At 40.9% G+C, this 16,875-nt stretch overlaps 1 protein-coding gene across 3 annotated transcripts in view; it reads left to right on the top strand.

Annotated features, from left to right (window-relative positions):
* Nucleotides 1–16,875, top strand: part of LIFR (LIF receptor alpha) — a 121,297-nt gene that overhangs the window by 38,271 nt on the left and 66,151 nt on the right. The window contains exon 1 of one of the 3 annotated variants that reach the window (XM_025388643.1): nt 6,208–6,541. The exons of 1 other annotated variant lie outside the window; for it this stretch is intronic. The gene's annotated coding sequence lies outside the window, so the exon portion shown is untranslated. Of the gene's footprint in view, nt 1–6,207; nt 6,542–7,024; nt 7,338–16,875 lie in introns of those variants that run through there. One more of the 3 variants, XM_025388642.1, reaches the window with a different exon arrangement.

Here is a 16,875-nt window from a genome sequence, read left to right as displayed (position 1 = left end):
TTCTAAATCATTATAAATTGTGATGACTTTGGAATTAAACAGACTGGTGCGTTCCTATCTTTGTTATTTTACTCCTTTGAGCTTTGGTCTCTTCACCTGTAAAGTAAGACTAATACCTACATATAAAAAACACAGAGAAAGTGCCTAGCATGGGGACTCTTTATGTTAAAAACCAATTAATATTAATCTCCCAACCTGAGAGTCACCTGCACAGCTATGTTTCTCTTTTCTAGAGTTAAGAGAAAACCCAGTCAGGTTAAACTCATTGGAATAGTCCAGGTCAAGACCACTTGGGTGGGTAGAATGGAATTCTATGTGAACTCACGTTTGAGTGGGATACCACATTGATTAGGGTAGTAGCAAGGTTTCTGTCAGCCCTTTAATAAGTCTAAGACCCTGGGAACAAAATAGCCAGAAACACAAGATTTCTTGGGTGTGTCACAGAAAAAAATTCCAAGCTGCAGACTTTCCTTTTGAGAGTGGCATCCTCAGTTACCTTAAATTCCAGTAGAAATACCATCCACAGAAATGTCCATGTTTACCAGGGCTGCCATAGTGATGGCTACTTTTGTTTTCTCGATATGAGACCCAGGCAGTGTTCTAGATTAGGTACCCGAAGAAAACCATGGGGACATCACTGTTATTTAAATTAATTATTTAACTGACTAGTTATTTTTCACCTACCCAGTGTTTCAGAGACCTTGAATTATGCCTATTGGCAAATGTGTAACCACGGAAAATTCTTCGCAGTCAGAAACTGGAAAGAAAAATTCACCCCTGTAGTTTTAGACTTTTGGTTTTGTATATAATATTGAAGGCTGTGGATTGAGTGCATTATTTAGAATAATATATTCAGGATTTAAGGAGTTTGGGTTCAATTTTGAACCACTCCACCACCCCTGGCTGGACCTCAGCTCAATCCTTTAATCTTTTGGCTTCTTTCTCCATCTGCACAAGATGCCTCTGGCAACGCACTGAGTGCAGTAGCATAGGAATACATTCAATAATGGGCTTAATATCACCACTCACAAGGGAGTAAATTGCTTTTTTGTGGGATCCATTAGCTTAACTGAGAATATTAGCCCAGTATTCTGGATGTATGATGGGCTATAAGAAAGAAGGTAGCATCAATTTAAATGTTTTGCTTTGCCTCCCTAAATGACTCTGGACAACACATAAAGAATAAGGGGAAAGAAAGAAAAGCAGGGACAGAGGAGAGTGCTCAAGAAGTCAAAAGGAAGAGGTAAAGGGATGGAGGCTCAAGGGCTAAGAAGTGAGGTACAGGTGAAGACGGAGGCAGAAGAGAAGATGGGAAAGGCAAGAAGGGAAACAAGAAGATTCCTTAGGGATAGGAAGAGCAAGAATGTGAAACAAAGATTCCAATCAGATAGAAGTTCATTGGGACAACCACATGGAGAGGGGGCAGAGAAGAGTGGATGGGCAGGGTTCACTCTGGAAAGAGAGGGTTTGCTAGGGCTGTCTCCCTCCCTCCTGTCACTGGCTCTCTTCACATTTGCGGTGCCCCCAGGATCCCCAACACTGGGCTTTTGGCTCAGAGAGTTGGCTTTAACAGCTGTGCCATTTAGTCTCCCAAGAGTATAAGAGGTCTCCAAGACCCAGGAGGTTAAGCAAATGTTAGGGGGTTATCAGGGGAAAGTGTTCTTACTTCACGTTCTTCAAATTAAACAGTGAAGTGAAGTCATAGAGGACACGAGGTGATGGTAAACAATACAATGGAACCAAAGAGAAAATGACTGCTTTATGGGTATCTCAGTGATATCAATTTACTCCTCATAATTCTCTAAGCTTTACTCTGTAAGGACAATTGGGGGCTAGAACTGCCTAACCATCACCCCACTCCCAAAGTAGGCTCCTGTATTTGCTTTGATAGATTTAGGAGTGGTAGTAGAAATCATAATAATGATAACATTCACAGCAAATATTTATTGCTTACTTTGTGTCAGGCACATATGCATGCATCCTTCCAAAAGGGAGTTCAGATGGTCTACAATAAGACAACTTCTAAGAGGGGAGGAAAAAATAGATATATATACCTTGGCTGAGGAAGGCTACAGTAAATTTGATACAGCAGTAAGTGGTTTGATAGGAATTAACTCATTTTGTCATCTCTACATCCCTATGAGGTAGGTACTTTTAATAACCCCTTTTTATAGAGAAGGGAACTGGGAAAACCAAGATTTGATATTACATCATTGGCTTGACTTCAAAGGCTAGGGAAAACAAAAACCAAAACAAAACAACTGCGGTAAGAGTCTCACTACTTACTTTCAACAATAGCAATTTTGAAGTTAATCACCAGAAAAAAAAAAAATTAGCTCTGCATGCCACCAAAAGATAACCAAAATTGTTGTTGTGTAGTGTCCCTCTTAACTTAGATATGTGAGTATTGCTCAGATAAGTACCCTTAAGACAAATTCTTCCCAGAGACTGGGTCAGGAAAGGCTTTCTCCTGATGAAACTGTAGGACTCCTTCCACTTGACAATGACAGCTATGCAAACCTTCATTTCCCCTATTTCACTGCTATGAGGAAGCTTGGGCTCAGTTTTATGCTCAAATACTATTGTTTGTCTCAGCCAGAATTTCAACTTGTCTTTTTAAAAAAATATTTGTCTTTCATTGTAAATAAACCACCTTAAGTCCCTTTTGGAAGAAGGCATGGTACAAATAAAACAAAAGACAGGCCGGGCGTGGTGGCTCCTGCATGTAATCCCAACACTTTGGGAGGCCAAGGTGGGTGGATTACAGGTCAGGAGTTCAAGACCAGCCTGGCCAAGATGGTGAAACCCCATCTCTACTAAAATTACAAAAAAAATTAGCCAGGCATGGTGGCGGACACCTGTAATCCCAGCAACTCGGAAGGCTGAGGCAGATAATTGCTTGAACCTGGGAGGCGGAGGTTGCAGTGAACCAAGATTGCATCACTGCACCCCAGCCTGGGTGACAGGGCAAGACTCAGTCTAGAAAAAAAAAAAAAAAAAAAAAGACAAAATGCAATCCTGTTGGGGCCAAGCTAGAGACATAATTTATCAAATTACTGGACATAGCACCCTGAAATCATTGCATCTAAAAGAGAATATTCTAAACAGAATTTTGAGCAGATACTATTTTTTATGGTCTTTGTCATATTTTTCATGTCTCTCAAATAGCATTCCAAACCACTCTGGGTAAAGAACATAAAATCTAGAGAAAAATAACTGATTACTCTTAAATGTCTTTATGTTACAGGGATATAATTAAAGTTTTGAATCTTGTCCAACACTGTGCTCCAAAATAAACCAATTTAAGTCTACATTTATCAGTCAGCCTTAAAATGAAAAACAGTTTCACTCACTATTCACAGGTTAATAAACTATGCTTAATTTGTAGATTTTTTTTTTTTTGCTTCCAAAATTTATTCCAGGAACATAGCCATATCTTCTCCTGCTGACTGATAAACACTATATATATATTAGATCACGCATAAAGAGAAGCCTGTTTAAGGGTCAAGATGTAGGTAATTTAATGAAAAAACTCCCATCAACTCAAGGTTGCTGTTTCTGTGAGTAATTGATCCGTTCAAAAAACAACGCGTTTCATTTCCAGAACTTTCATTACAGTTGTGACTATGATTTTTGTTTCATTTGAACATTACTATATAATGATGCATTTCAAATGCAATAGCATTTGCAAAAAAGAAATTATCAAAACAAAAACAGAAAGAAGAGCCAGTAGCTGGGAAGAAGATCACAAACGTTTAGCACAAAATAATTAATTAAGAAGTCAGTTCTGCTTATCCAGCAAGTACTTACAGCTCAACATTTTGCTACTTCAGTCCCATTCAATTTTAACTTGTGACAAAACTTACACTTTTACTTCTAGTTTTGTGACTTACTCTATTTCATTGTTTTATTTATTCAACAAACACTTATGGAGATAAGGCTCGTTGTATTATGCAATATAAGCATCAAACAAAATACGTTCTTGTTCTGATACTTATTTTGCAACACTTCATGAAACTGCAAAAAGTAAACATTACATAAATTAGAATTTACAACATAGACTGGTCTATGACAAAGTAAGTAAAAATAGTGTCAATCCATGAGACTTCAAATTGAGATGAAATTCCTTCAGGAGTCCATATAGATTAATTCAGATATTTATACAACAGATAAGAAAAATTTATTCTTGACAGCACAGACAGCAGTTAGGTGCCCCAAGCTGGGTTATGGCCTGGTCAAATATTGCTAACATATGTTTAAAGCTCTTGCTTTGTTACAGAAATATAAACTCTGTTTTTTTCTCATGAAACAGTGCGTATACTGCAACTCTTCAAATTATACCTCAGCGTGGTGTAAGGAATGTGGTGTTCCTTAGAAGCTGCGGCAAATTCCTAAATTTCTTACCTGTAAAATGGGTATACATGGAAGGTAGGTCTTCTGTGAAGCTCACACAGCATAAACTTTCGGGCGTCTTCTCTAGGCCTCCATCCCAGGCCTTGGCAGGAGCCTTGGCGATACATTCACCTGGTCATGTGTTTATGTACAATTTGCAAAAGCAATATCTTGTCACCACAATTAGCTGAAACTGAGGTTTCTTTCCGCTTGGACTTTCCCGCTGTCATTTTCCCTTCTACTGGGTGGTGCTGGGGCAACCTGGACATGCTGTGTGATACAGTCAGGTTTTGTGTTCCTACCCAAACCTCATCTTGAATTGTAATCCCCACGTGTTGGGGAGAGAAGTGATTGGATTATGGGGACAGTTTTCCTATGTTGTTCTCATGATAGTAAGTGAATTCTCACGAGATCTGATGGTTTTGTGTTTGGCAAGTTCCTCCGCTCACAATTCTTTCCTGCTTCCTTGTGAAAAAGGTACTTGCTTCTCCTTCCACCATGATTGTTAAGTTTCCTGAGGTCTCCCTAGCCATGTGGAACTGTGAGTCAATTAAGCTTCTTTCCTTTATAAATTACCCAGTCTCGGGCAGTTCTTTATAGCAGTGTGAGAACGGACTAATACACAGTATTTGCTTTTAAGAGGACCACCCAAATTGCATAAATTGCAGGCCCCACAAAACCTGCATCACCCCCCAAGTATGAGAATAGTACCGCTTTCACAGGTGTGCTATGAAGATTAAGAGGTAGTGGACACATGGTGTACCAGGTGGATGTTAACCATTATCACTACTCCAAATCTCCATCTATCTATTACAGCAAGGCCACAGAAACGAGCATTTTATGTAATATGCTTAAAACTAAATTCCTCTTATGGAATGGGATTTTTCAACCCCAGGCAACAGGGCCACATCATGTTTTTCTTGGGCCCTAGGCTTTTTTGCCTTCGTTGAGCCCCTTACTCCATTAAATATATATATATTTATGAAACTACAGTTTCATCAGGAGAAAGCCTTTCCTGACCCAGTCTCTGGGAAGAATTTGTCTTAAGGGTACTTATCTGAGCGATACTCACATATCTAAGTTAAGAGGGACACTACACTACTAAATATATATATATTTAAGATTGTATTAGTACAAAAACAAATATATTAATTTATATTAAAATACTTTCTTAAACCTAAATATTTTTCCTTCTGATTTGAAATTTTTTTTTTTGTGGGCCTCTAAAAATATTGTGGACCTTAGGCACTGTGCCTAATGGAAAAGACAGTGACAGGATTGTGCAATATGAATAAGGATAAATTTCCCAAACCATCAAGGACTCAAGAAAAAGGGTAAACATCTTAAATCGGGTTAGTTTCAAGTACCTATAATAGAAAAATGTTATCCAAACAAGGTCTTAGGGGTAACAGGAGGCGTTTTTAGTGTTCAAAATACACACATGGATGGAGTTGGCGATTAGGACACTAATAGCGACCGTATCTAGCTGTGAAATACATATTTTTGTTTTGGGATTCTACTTTTCAATAAATGTACTTTCAGGTGTTTTGTTGCCCACTTAATTACATGATCAACAGGGAAGAGTTATTTTACAAAACAAGCTTCATTTTGCCAATTTATAAATTGCTTTGGAATTTCATCCAAAGGTCTTTAAAAAGCACGTTGGCCTTGGTGCTGGTGCATCACATAAATCACAGATGAAACAAACAAGCCAGTTTCCTACTCAAGGTGTGTCTGTAGTCCTGACTGCGTGCCAGGGGCTCTATCTGGCACATTTCTTAACTTTGCAAAATTAATTGTGCCGAAGAGAACACCATCAAACGCGTCCGGCATACAGCGTAAACATCTTCAGACCGTGATCCTGCGCCATCAAACGCTCTCCAGCTAATTTCATTTGGTCATTACTCTGGAAGAAAACCGAGGCCAAGTGAAACTGCGGAAATGGGAACAATGTACGGAGGAAAAAATCTCACCCCATTAAGGGATCCGTTTCTGCTCCGCACAAATAAGCCCACCCCACCTCCGAGGCAGGACTAGATGGCTCCAGGATATTCTCGGCGCGCCCGCGGGCCCTCTCGGGCAGGGGAGTCCCGCACTCAGCAGGAGGGCGGCAACGCGAGCGGCGGCGCCTCGGCCCTGGGCTGTTTAGGTAATTCGCAAAGTCTCAACAATCATCCCCCTCTCCCAGAAGCTGGTTTTCGTGTGTGCAGTGGTAACAGAGGCGGCGAAAACACCGTCCCGCGCTTTCCTCTCCTCAAGGCACTGTTTGCAGCGGCAGCATTCGGGGAGCCGCGGTCCTCCCCGCAGGGCCGTCGCGCACTGGGCCTTTCGCGAGGATTTGCCTGGGCTCGGCCGCCTCGCTCTCCCCTGCGCTTCCATGACCTTCTGTGAGCAGCCTCACCACCGGAGGCTGGGAGGAAGCACCACCCTCGGCGTCCGGGGCCCGTCGCGCGCTCGCGTTCCTCCGAGTGCCTGGAGCAGCCCCGCGGGCGCGCGGGCGCGCGGTCGGGGATCGGCGGGGGCGCGCGGGTTAGGGCGGGGCCGGGGCCGGGGGCAGGGGCGGGTCAGGGGCGGGGCCGGGCCCGCTGCGCCCCCAGCCGAGCGGCGTGCAGGCGCCGCCCCCGCGCGCCGCAGTCCCGGCTGGAGCGACTCGGCCGTGGCGGTGGCCGTTAGTGTTGCCTCTGGGCGGCTCTGGAGGCGGCGGCGGCGGCGGCGGCGGCCCGCGGGGTTCGCAGAGCGCAGCGGGCCGCCCTTCGCCCGTGGCCGCCTAGAGCAGCCTCTCGCCGGCACTGGGGAAGCGAGACGGCGGCGGCGGGTTGTGCCCGGCCCCCTCCTTGGCGGCTCCTGCCCCTGGGCGGCTGTGGGCTCTGGGCAGCCCCAGGGCGGCGGCCGAGGCGACAGAGCCGGCGGCCGGGGATGGCAAGATAGCGGCGCGGGAGCGTACCGTGAGTGCCGGGGGTGGGTGGGCGCGGCGCGGGGCAGGAGAGCCGCGGAGCCCCGAGCGGGGTCCCCAGGGGCGGCCCGGGCGGGGTGGGGCAGCGCTCCGGGCTCTGCGGAGCGTCCTAGGGGAGTGACCCCGGAGAGCGCCGCTCCAGGTCCCGCTGCTCTCTGCGCGCCCTTGGGTCACCCTCGTGTCCCGGGGGGCGCGGACTCTAGCACCCAGAACTTCTGCCCCACGCGCGGCAGTGAGTTGTGAGGCCAGAGGTTACCTGGGGGATGGGAGGGAGCTTGAAATGTTTTTCTTTTGGAGAGCTGACCTGCCAGGTGATTTCGTGTCCCTGTGCTTCAACTCCACTTTAAACCTGTTCCCCGTCCTTTCTGTATCCGTAGTGCATTTGACTTACCTGTATTTTTATGTGCTTACTTCCGAAGATGGTATACTGGTTAAACCCAAAGTTAAAGTGTTGGAGGTCAAAGTTAGGCTTTGTGAAAGATGCCATTTCTGTTATGTTGTGTAAAAGCACAAAGCTGGATTCAGGAGTTCTGAGCAACGCAAAACTGCACATCACGTGTTCTGAATTTACATGATTAATCTGAATTAATGTGATTTTGCCCCCCCCCCACCCATTCCGCCACCAAAAATATATGAGGTCTTTTATTTGCAGTTGGGTATCTTTGTGTTCCTTTTTGAATGTGTTTAGTGCAGTTAAATATTGTTAAAACCTGCACTGTTATTGAATGGCATTTATATGGAAATCGGTTCTTTGCATTTCTTTTTATGTGTCTTTAAAAGATACATTCTTTCAACAGAAAAGTTTCAGTTTGAAGTTTGCCTTCCGATTCGTGTTCAGTTTCAGATTAGTTTTTAATTTTAAAAAGTTATTTGCTTGAAGTAAGATTAATGTGATATAGTATCGTTTAGGCAGGGGTCCAGAAATGGTATAGAAATTAAATTTAAAGCAAACCTTTCCTTTTCACAAGTGAATAAACCAAGGAGTTTTTTTCAGCGCAAATGCTACTTGCCCTTCCCCTTACATGATTATTTTGCCACAGATCTGAAATTACATTTCACTATTACCAGAGGGTTTCTTGTCTAAGCCTGGCAGAGAAAAGAAAGCCTAAGTATAATGTGTTTTTAAAAACATGAGACCGTTCTTTTACTTGTCTTTTACGTTGACTTTCTGCCTTATAGTCGGGTGCAACTGTTCATTTGGAAACTTCATTAGGGAGTCAGTTGCAAGCTCAATTTAAATATATGATGTGTTCTCAAGTTGGTCTGAGCAGCTATTTCCTCTCCAAGAATTGAATTGAGACTTCTTTGCTTTGTAATAGGTGAGATCACTAGCAAGCCTCTGATTATTGGAGACTTGAATTCTCTTCTGGGGAATGAGAATCAGGGACTCTGCTGTTGAAGGAGCAAAACTTTTGTGATTTTTGAAAAATTTGCTTCTGAATGGTCATCTTTGACAAATATGTTGGTAATAGTATGCATTATTCTTATGTTAATTGTGCAGCAGGTAATCTATTCACAATGGAGAAGATTCAATAGATATAAAGGATACAGAGTAGAAAGTATACCTCTCTCTCATCATGTTCCACAGCTACTGGCTCCTTGTGTATGTCTTTCCAGAGATAGCCTATGCTCATTTCGTATGTGTAAACATTTTGTAAGTGTTCTTTTTGTTTGTATTCCCAAAGATGAGGACCCATTGTATACTCTGCACCAGCTCCCCCTGTCCCTCTTCCCTCCCCAGAGTACTAAATCATGGCAATCTCCATTGATATCTGAGAGAGCCTGCCTCATTCTCTAACAGCTGCTGAGTACTCCATTAGGGATGGACCATAATTTATTTAGCCTCTTTATTGTGATATACGTAGGTTGTTTCTAATAATTTGCTATGAAATTGTAAAGCATTAGTTTTTGAGGTTTTTAAGTGGATTTGGTTATTCCCAAAGGCCTAAAGGGAGTAGTCATTTGTTTCTTTATATCACCTTTCAGGAAATAAATGTGCCTTCTCCCCAGCGTGCATTGTTTGCTTCTATATAACTTCACAGTAGTCCTTAAGAGCCTTTGGCATCTTTGCTATGAAGTGGGAGCCATGATGGTTAGTAACTAAAGTCATTATTCCTTGGGTAACAACTTGGCTCTTTGTCTCAACAAAAGAAAGGAACAGATACACATTTTAAAGAATAATCTGTAGGAAAAATTCTTAAGTGTTTAAATATTTTTGAACATAGGCAGCTTGTACCTTTGATTAAATTGAAGATGAGGGTAGTTTATGTTTCATAAAATTTGGTTGGCATTAGGCACTCAAATCACTGCCTTCTGTAGATTATCACCAGTATCTTATATTTTAATGTTAGTATAATATGGTTACAAATTTTATAGTTTATGATAAGATTAATAACAACTTTTAAGGGGATGGATGCTTTTAAAAAACATTTTTAGCTCTTGCTTTTCTTTAAAATGAAAAATTTGGGGTCTCTTGTCAGCATGCTTTTGAAAAAGAATAAATTATAAAAGTAATGCTAATACTAGGAATTGAGCCTGATACATTATAAAGCTTGAACATTAGCCAGTGTTGAACTTTAGTATTTTCATTATACTTATTTTTGAGGGCTATTTTTTAGGACTAGTGTAAGCTATGATAATCTTTTAAAACATTTAAACTATATATATATATAGTTTAAATGGTGCAAACACCCCTTAGAATTTAAGGCATTCCCTTGCCTTTTATTTGGTACCTGTTGTGATACAAAACTGCTAACCTTGTGTATATTTGTTCTTAAATAGGTATTTATTGGGCATCTGTTAATATTCCAGACAACTTTCCAGGGACTAAATTATGGCACTGCACAGGACAGACAGACACTGCTATAATCTCAGTGAAGGAGATGGATAAAAAGCAAAGATGCAATACATGATAGTGACTAGATAGTGCTAAGTGCTGCAAAAGAAATAAAGCAGGGTTGCATGGTAGAATGGGACAGGATGTGGGCTGCTGTTTTACTTCAAGTGGCCTGAGAAGCCTCTCTGGGGTGGAGGAGTCTGAGCTGAGAGTTGAATGAAGGGGAAGAAGCCTATGATTTTGGAGATCTGAGAGAAGAGTGGCTCAGGCAGAGGGAAGGGCAAGTGCAAAGGCCTTGGAGCAGGACTGAGCCTTGCATACCTGAGGGACAGAGGACCGCGTCTGTGGCTGGTGTTGGTGAAAGGAGAGAGCTGCAGGCAGGAGAGGAGTGGGCTGGGGTTGATGCCTATATGTGTTGCATAAGTCAAGAAATGTTTACAGAAATGGGAAAGATGTGAGTGGTGGAGTTCCTCTATAGGCTGGAAGCTCCAGGGGGCTAGCAACACATCTGCTTGTTACCGATTGCATTTGCAGCACCAGGAACCACCTTCATCACATAGTGGGCTATGAATAGTTATTGAGTAAATGAATACTTAGAGAATTTACAAAATAATCTTACCTGCTTTTGGTCAAAATACTTAGATTTGGGAGTCTTTTAGTTTTCCAGCTTGGCTCTGGCCTTTGACATAGGCAATTGGTTATACTGTTACCATTTTTCTTTCAAATTATCACTTTAGTCGGAGTATTGCTTTAAGTCGATTACACTTGACTGCTCTTCCATGAAATTCAAGTGTAAAACCTTAAAAACAAACCGTTTTCAGTAAAATTATAGTGATTTATGAGAGATTTTCAGAAAGATGAGTATTTTTATCTTTTATTTCCGTGTAATAGCCATTTGTATAAGTGTAAGATTTCAAAGATGCCCTGTGTGTGTGTGTGTGTGTGTGTGTGTATTGAATGTTTTAATTCTTTTGGCCAGATGACAGACTAATGAGTAGATAAAATATATGTAGGTACTTTTATTCTCACAGGAGGAATGTGTGCTTGCCCTATAGGGAATATCAATAATTTGTGGCATTTCCTTTTCCTAACTTCTAATCTGTCATTCTAAATAATAATTGAAAACTTGGGAAATGAGTTTTATGCCAAGCAGTTGTTATAGATGTCTAATAAGAATCTTCATCTTTCTCTTGACTGTGTCTTTTGGACTCCTGTTCCATTTTAGAAGTGTTGTGGTCTTCCAGAATGATGGTTTTCAACTTTTTTGTTTCCTATCTTAAGCGATTAATACCTTAGCATAATAAGCTGTTCCTACTTATGACAATTTTATTTCCGACTGTTTCTCTTAAGTTCTGTGCAAATTATCTGTAAAGGAGGGTTCTTTAGATCCTTACTCTTCAGTAAAGTGGCCTATGTCCTTTTGTCCTGATACAGCAAAAGTTCTTCAGTAAAAGAGTAGAAACACCTACCATTTGGGGTAAATTTAGAGGCTTAGATGCCTGAGTTAAAGTGTTTTTACCAATTCCTTTACCTTTCCTTTTGTGAAATAATGGAAATTGCAAATTTGTCTTACGTTGTCTAAAATGACAACACATGCATTCTTATAGGATGTTGCTGCTGTTACTGCTCAGGTGAGCAAAGCTTGTGTTTGGGAGATACTGTTCTACGCTTTCATGTTGGAAGTTGAGGAAAAACTTCTGGTAGGTGTATTTTTTTCTATACTTTTGCACAGAGGTGAAAATCTTGGCTTCCAATCATTCTTCTGGTTTATAAGGAAGATACAGAGAAAGAATTGGAATCATTGTATATGCTTAGAGTGGGGAATATGTATCTATATTACTAAGCGGCAATATCCTTAGAGGCCACAAGGCGGTGATATCACTACCTAAAGTGTATGTGTGGTGCTCTTCCAGAGACTGCCTTGGAATACTGAGGCCTCTTGCAATACCTTTTCTAACTTCTCCCCAAAGTAGGCTTCTCCAAAGACACCCTGAATCTGAAGAGTGTTGAATTGTGGTAGCAGGAACATCTGGTGGAAAATAACAAGAGGTGACAGAAATGCTAACAGGGCAGTGAGATGTAGACTTCAGGCAGAATTGTTGTACCTGTTGAGTTGGAGGTAAGGTGAGTGGGAGAGAGGTGCAAATCACCAGCAGGACTTTAGGCTGCAGCCCCTGAGGACACCCAAGTGCCACGGTAAGCACTAAGGCGCCTACTGCGTGGGGACAGGATGCCAGCTGTTTCCATGCAACAGGCTTGGAGACCCACAGTCATGCCATGCTTCTTGCCTTAGTGTTTATAGTGCAGTACAAAGGTGAAAGAGGCAAGACCATTGCAGAAACATCTCCATAGAAACAGTTAAAGTTAGGAGCATACATTTTCTTCTAACTGGAACTTCATCCTACACGTATTCCTTGAAGTTGCCTGGATCACCACAATTTTACTGTAAATGTAAAATTGTTCTTTTGGGAGAATCTGATTTTGTGGAAAAACTATATAGAGCTTAAAATGTAAAGCTCTCATGAATAGTAGAAAATTAAGCACTCAAACAAAAATCAAGTGAAGTAGATAACTTGATGGAAAGTTGGAAGGCCCTTCAGATCCATCTGGTCAGCTTCTTAAGATAAAGAAACTTAGACCCAGAGGTGTTGTTATAATTTGCCAAATAATCCAGGAGTCCTGATTGGCAGTATAACCATGATTTTTGGACTCTTAACTGCAGGGTTCTGAACTCCTCTCTCGAACCAGCAGCTCCTCAAGGGCAGGAACTTTTGTGAGATTTACTACCATGTCCCTAGCATTAGAACAGTGTCTAGTCTATAGTAGACATTCACATGTTTGTTGAATAAGTGATTATCTAAAGGAATTTTAAGAACTTCAGATTGCCATGTTAGCTATAAGACAGTACTTACACAATCTGAAAGAATATACCATTTTATGAGTTTCTTGTTAGAAAAATAGAACATGTTGCTATTAAAACCCAAACTCTTAAGCCAGACAGGCAAACAAAGGTGCGGTGTTTTACATCTTAGCTTGGTACCTTTCAAAATCTCTTATCACTGGATTTTCTAAAGTCATTCTGTTAAGTTCAGCCTACTGGTATCTGGTATCATTAAGTTTTATATTTTGTATTTCAAAACAGATGCTTTAAAATCTAGCATTTATTGTTTGAATTTTTCCCTGTTTTTTGTTTTTTTTTTTCAGATGTGCTTTATCAATAGCTCAGCTATTTTAAAAATTTATGGCCGGGCACGGTGGCTCAAGCCTGTAATCCCAGCACTTTGGGAGGCCAAGACGGGTGGATCACGAGGTCGGGAGATCAAGACCATCCTGGCTAACACGGTGAAACCCCGTCTCTACTGAAAAAAAAAAAAAATACAAAAAAACTAACCGGGCGAGGTGGCGGGCGCCTGTAGTCCCAGCTACTTGGGAGGCTGAGGCAGGAGAATGGCGTCAACCCGGGAGGCGGAGCTCGCAGTGAGCTGAGATCCCGCCACTGCACTCCAGCCTGGGTGACAGAGCGAGACTCTGTCTCAAAAAAAAAAAAAAAAAAAAAAATTTATGGCCCTATGAGGATATGATTGTTTAAAAACAAATCTGGTCAACTGGAGGGTTTTGGAAATTGTCACTTTCAAATGCTGTTGGTGAGTGTTTCAATTGTTATAATTTTACAGGAGGGCAATTTTGTATTACTCATCAGAAGCCTCAAAAATGTGCCCCATCCCTTAGTCAGGCATGTTCACTGCTAGGAATCTAAACGAAGGAAAAATAATAAAACATGTATACAGAGACCAGTCTTTAGCAGTGGTTATAGTGCATGTGTGCACCATACTCCTGTCAATACCTTTCTCCTCGCAGTGATTCTTAAGAAGCTTACTTACTAGGGTGTACCAAAATCTGGAGGGAGGTCCTCTGAAGCTTGGAAGAAACTCACTTCCAGATTCTAGTGACCTCCACAAAAATATACATGAAAAAAACAAAAACCCTCCTCTAATTTGCAAAAATGATTTTTGTAATTTTTTTTTTTTTAGACGGAGTCTCGCTCTGTCGTACAGGCAGGAGTGCAGTGGTGCCATCTCGGCTCACTGCAAGCTCCGCCTCCTGGGTTCAGGGTTCGCGCCATTCTCCTGTCTCAGCCTCCCAAGTAGCTGGGACTGCAGGCACCTGCCACCACGCCTGGCTAATTTTTTGTATTTTTAGTAGAGATGGGGTTTCACTGTGTTAGCCAGGATGGTCTCGATCTCCTGACCTCATGATTCGCCTGCCTCGGCCTCCCAAAGTGCTAGGATTACAGGCGTGAGCCACCGTGCCCAGCCTGTAAGTTTGTTTATAATAGTTATTAACTAGAAACACCTTAAATGCTCAATAATAGGGGGACTGAGTAAATGAACTGTGGTACATACATGTGATAGAATACCCTTTCTTTAACAGTGATGTAGAGGAATATTTATAGATGTGGAAAGATACTCAATATTTGTAAACTGAAAAAGCAGATTGTAAAACAGTATGGGTAGGTTGATCCTTGTTTTTGCTTATGGAGTGTGTGTGTGTGCATGCATGTATATGTGTGTGTGTACAATGTTCTACATATTATGTGGGAAAATGCCAGGAAGACTATAGGCCGAATGTTAGGTGATACTGTGTTTCGTGTGTTGAAATTACAGTTGACTGTTACTCTTTTTACTTTCCTGAATTTCCCACACATAAAGCATGCCATGTGGTAGAGAGTCTTGGATCAGATCCCGTTTCCCATTTACTACTACTGGTTATGTGAACTTGGGCAAGTTTTGTATTTCCTTATCTGTCAAATGGGGATAATAATATCCAGCTCATGGTGCCCACATGTAATATTTAATAAATGTTACCTTGATCTCACTGATCTGATATGGTGATTAAAGCCAGTATTCTATTCTTAATAATACAGAATTTCCAAGCAGAATAATTGTGTTATGTAAGTTTTATCAAACTGTCATGGAAAGCATTTCAGGGCATTCTGACAAACTATTTTGTTGCTTCTGGTCATTGAGAAATATTTTGTCGAGTTTTATTTGCTTTAAAACTGAAATGCCTTCCATTGCCAATACGTTTTATTTTGAATTGAAGGCATTTTTCTTCTTCTGTTGTTGTCTTGAATAGTCCTGTATTCATTTTTGAAGGTCAGGGTCTGATCTTTCTTTCCTTTTATAAAGGAGTTAGAGTGGGATGTGAGTCATTAAAGTCACTGTTGAGTGCCTTTTCCTTGACAGGCACTAGGTAGGCATCAGATTTGCAGCGGCGTCCTGGACAGACATGTCTCTGCCCTGTGAATGACATATGGAAGTGACCAGTGTGGTTCAAAGCCAGGAGGCCCACTCAATAAATAGATGGTTACTACAGTTAAGTATCAAGTAGTCCTCATTTCCTCCCTTCTGATTTTAAAAGGAATTTTGTTGTGATATTACATTTTACTGAACACAAACGTTGCCTCCTGCATATTCAACGAACTACTGTATATGAGGAACATACTGTTATTTCACTTTGTTGACATTCATGAATGATTTAGTGATGACTTATGTTATACAAGTGTAAGAATATCCTAGGTTAATAGGCTTAAAATTGCTACTGTATATCTTCTGTGAAGGATAATCTTTCATTATCTTAAGTATGGCCTCATGCCTTTTTGAGATTATCTTTTGTAAAATTATTGAGAATGAGCTCCTCCTAAAAAATCTAGGATGCATGGAATTTATGGCTATCCCACTTGAGAAATTCCAGCACATGATCTTACTGAGAGAGAGTGGCAGTAAAGCATTTACAGTCGTGTACCATATAATGATGTTTAGGTCAATAACAGACCATATATATGATGGTCGTCTCATTAGATTATGATACTGTATTTTTACTGTACCTTTTTTATGTTTGGATACCCAAATACTTCCGTTCTGTTACAGCTGCCTTCAGTATTGAGTACAGTAACATGCTGCACAGATTTATAGCCTTAGGAGCAATAGGCTATTATACCATATAGCGTAGGTGTCTAGTAGACTATACCATGTAAGTTTGTGTAAGTACACTCTATGATGTTTGCACAACAACAAAATTGCCTAACACAAATCTCAGAACTGTATCCTTGTCGTTAAGCACACATGACTATATTTAAAAATAATGTTTCCATTTGACAGTGTGTAAAACTACATTAGTTTGTAATTAGTTTTATGTAGGGACAATTTTTTTAAGTTGGCAACTGTTGTAAATATTTTGATAACAAGTAGACCGTCAGTAGTCATGAAAGATATGTCTTGGAACCTTTATGACAAATACTGAGCTTGCATTTGATTTTCCTCATACAGCCAAATAAAAGAAAGAAAATTTCTTGAGTCGTGTTTTCATGTTCCTGTGTACAATTCATAGTAGGATAAGTTACATCACTGATTGTAACCAACGGCAAAGTCACCATTTTACTTCTTTTTTTGCTTGAATAAATTAGCCATATTTTGAGAGGGTGTAGGTTAGGGGAAGAACAAATTTAGGAGAGTTATGAATCAAGAATCATTTTTGGACATAGTTTAAGGTACCTATGAGACTTGCAGGTGACAAGTTGAACATATATCTGAAGGTGACAAGACTTGCAGGTGACAAGTTGTACATATAGATACGTATTACTTCTATCTATCTCACATTGTTCTACTCCATACCATTGCCTCATGTGGACTTT

Source organism: Theropithecus gelada, chromosome 6, assembly GCF_003255815.1.
Source record: "Theropithecus gelada isolate Dixy chromosome 6, Tgel_1.0, whole genome shotgun sequence".
Classification (NCBI taxonomy): domain Eukaryota; kingdom Metazoa; phylum Chordata; class Mammalia; order Primates; family Cercopithecidae; genus Theropithecus; species Theropithecus gelada.
This window is presented reverse-complemented; position numbering and strand designations above follow the sequence as displayed.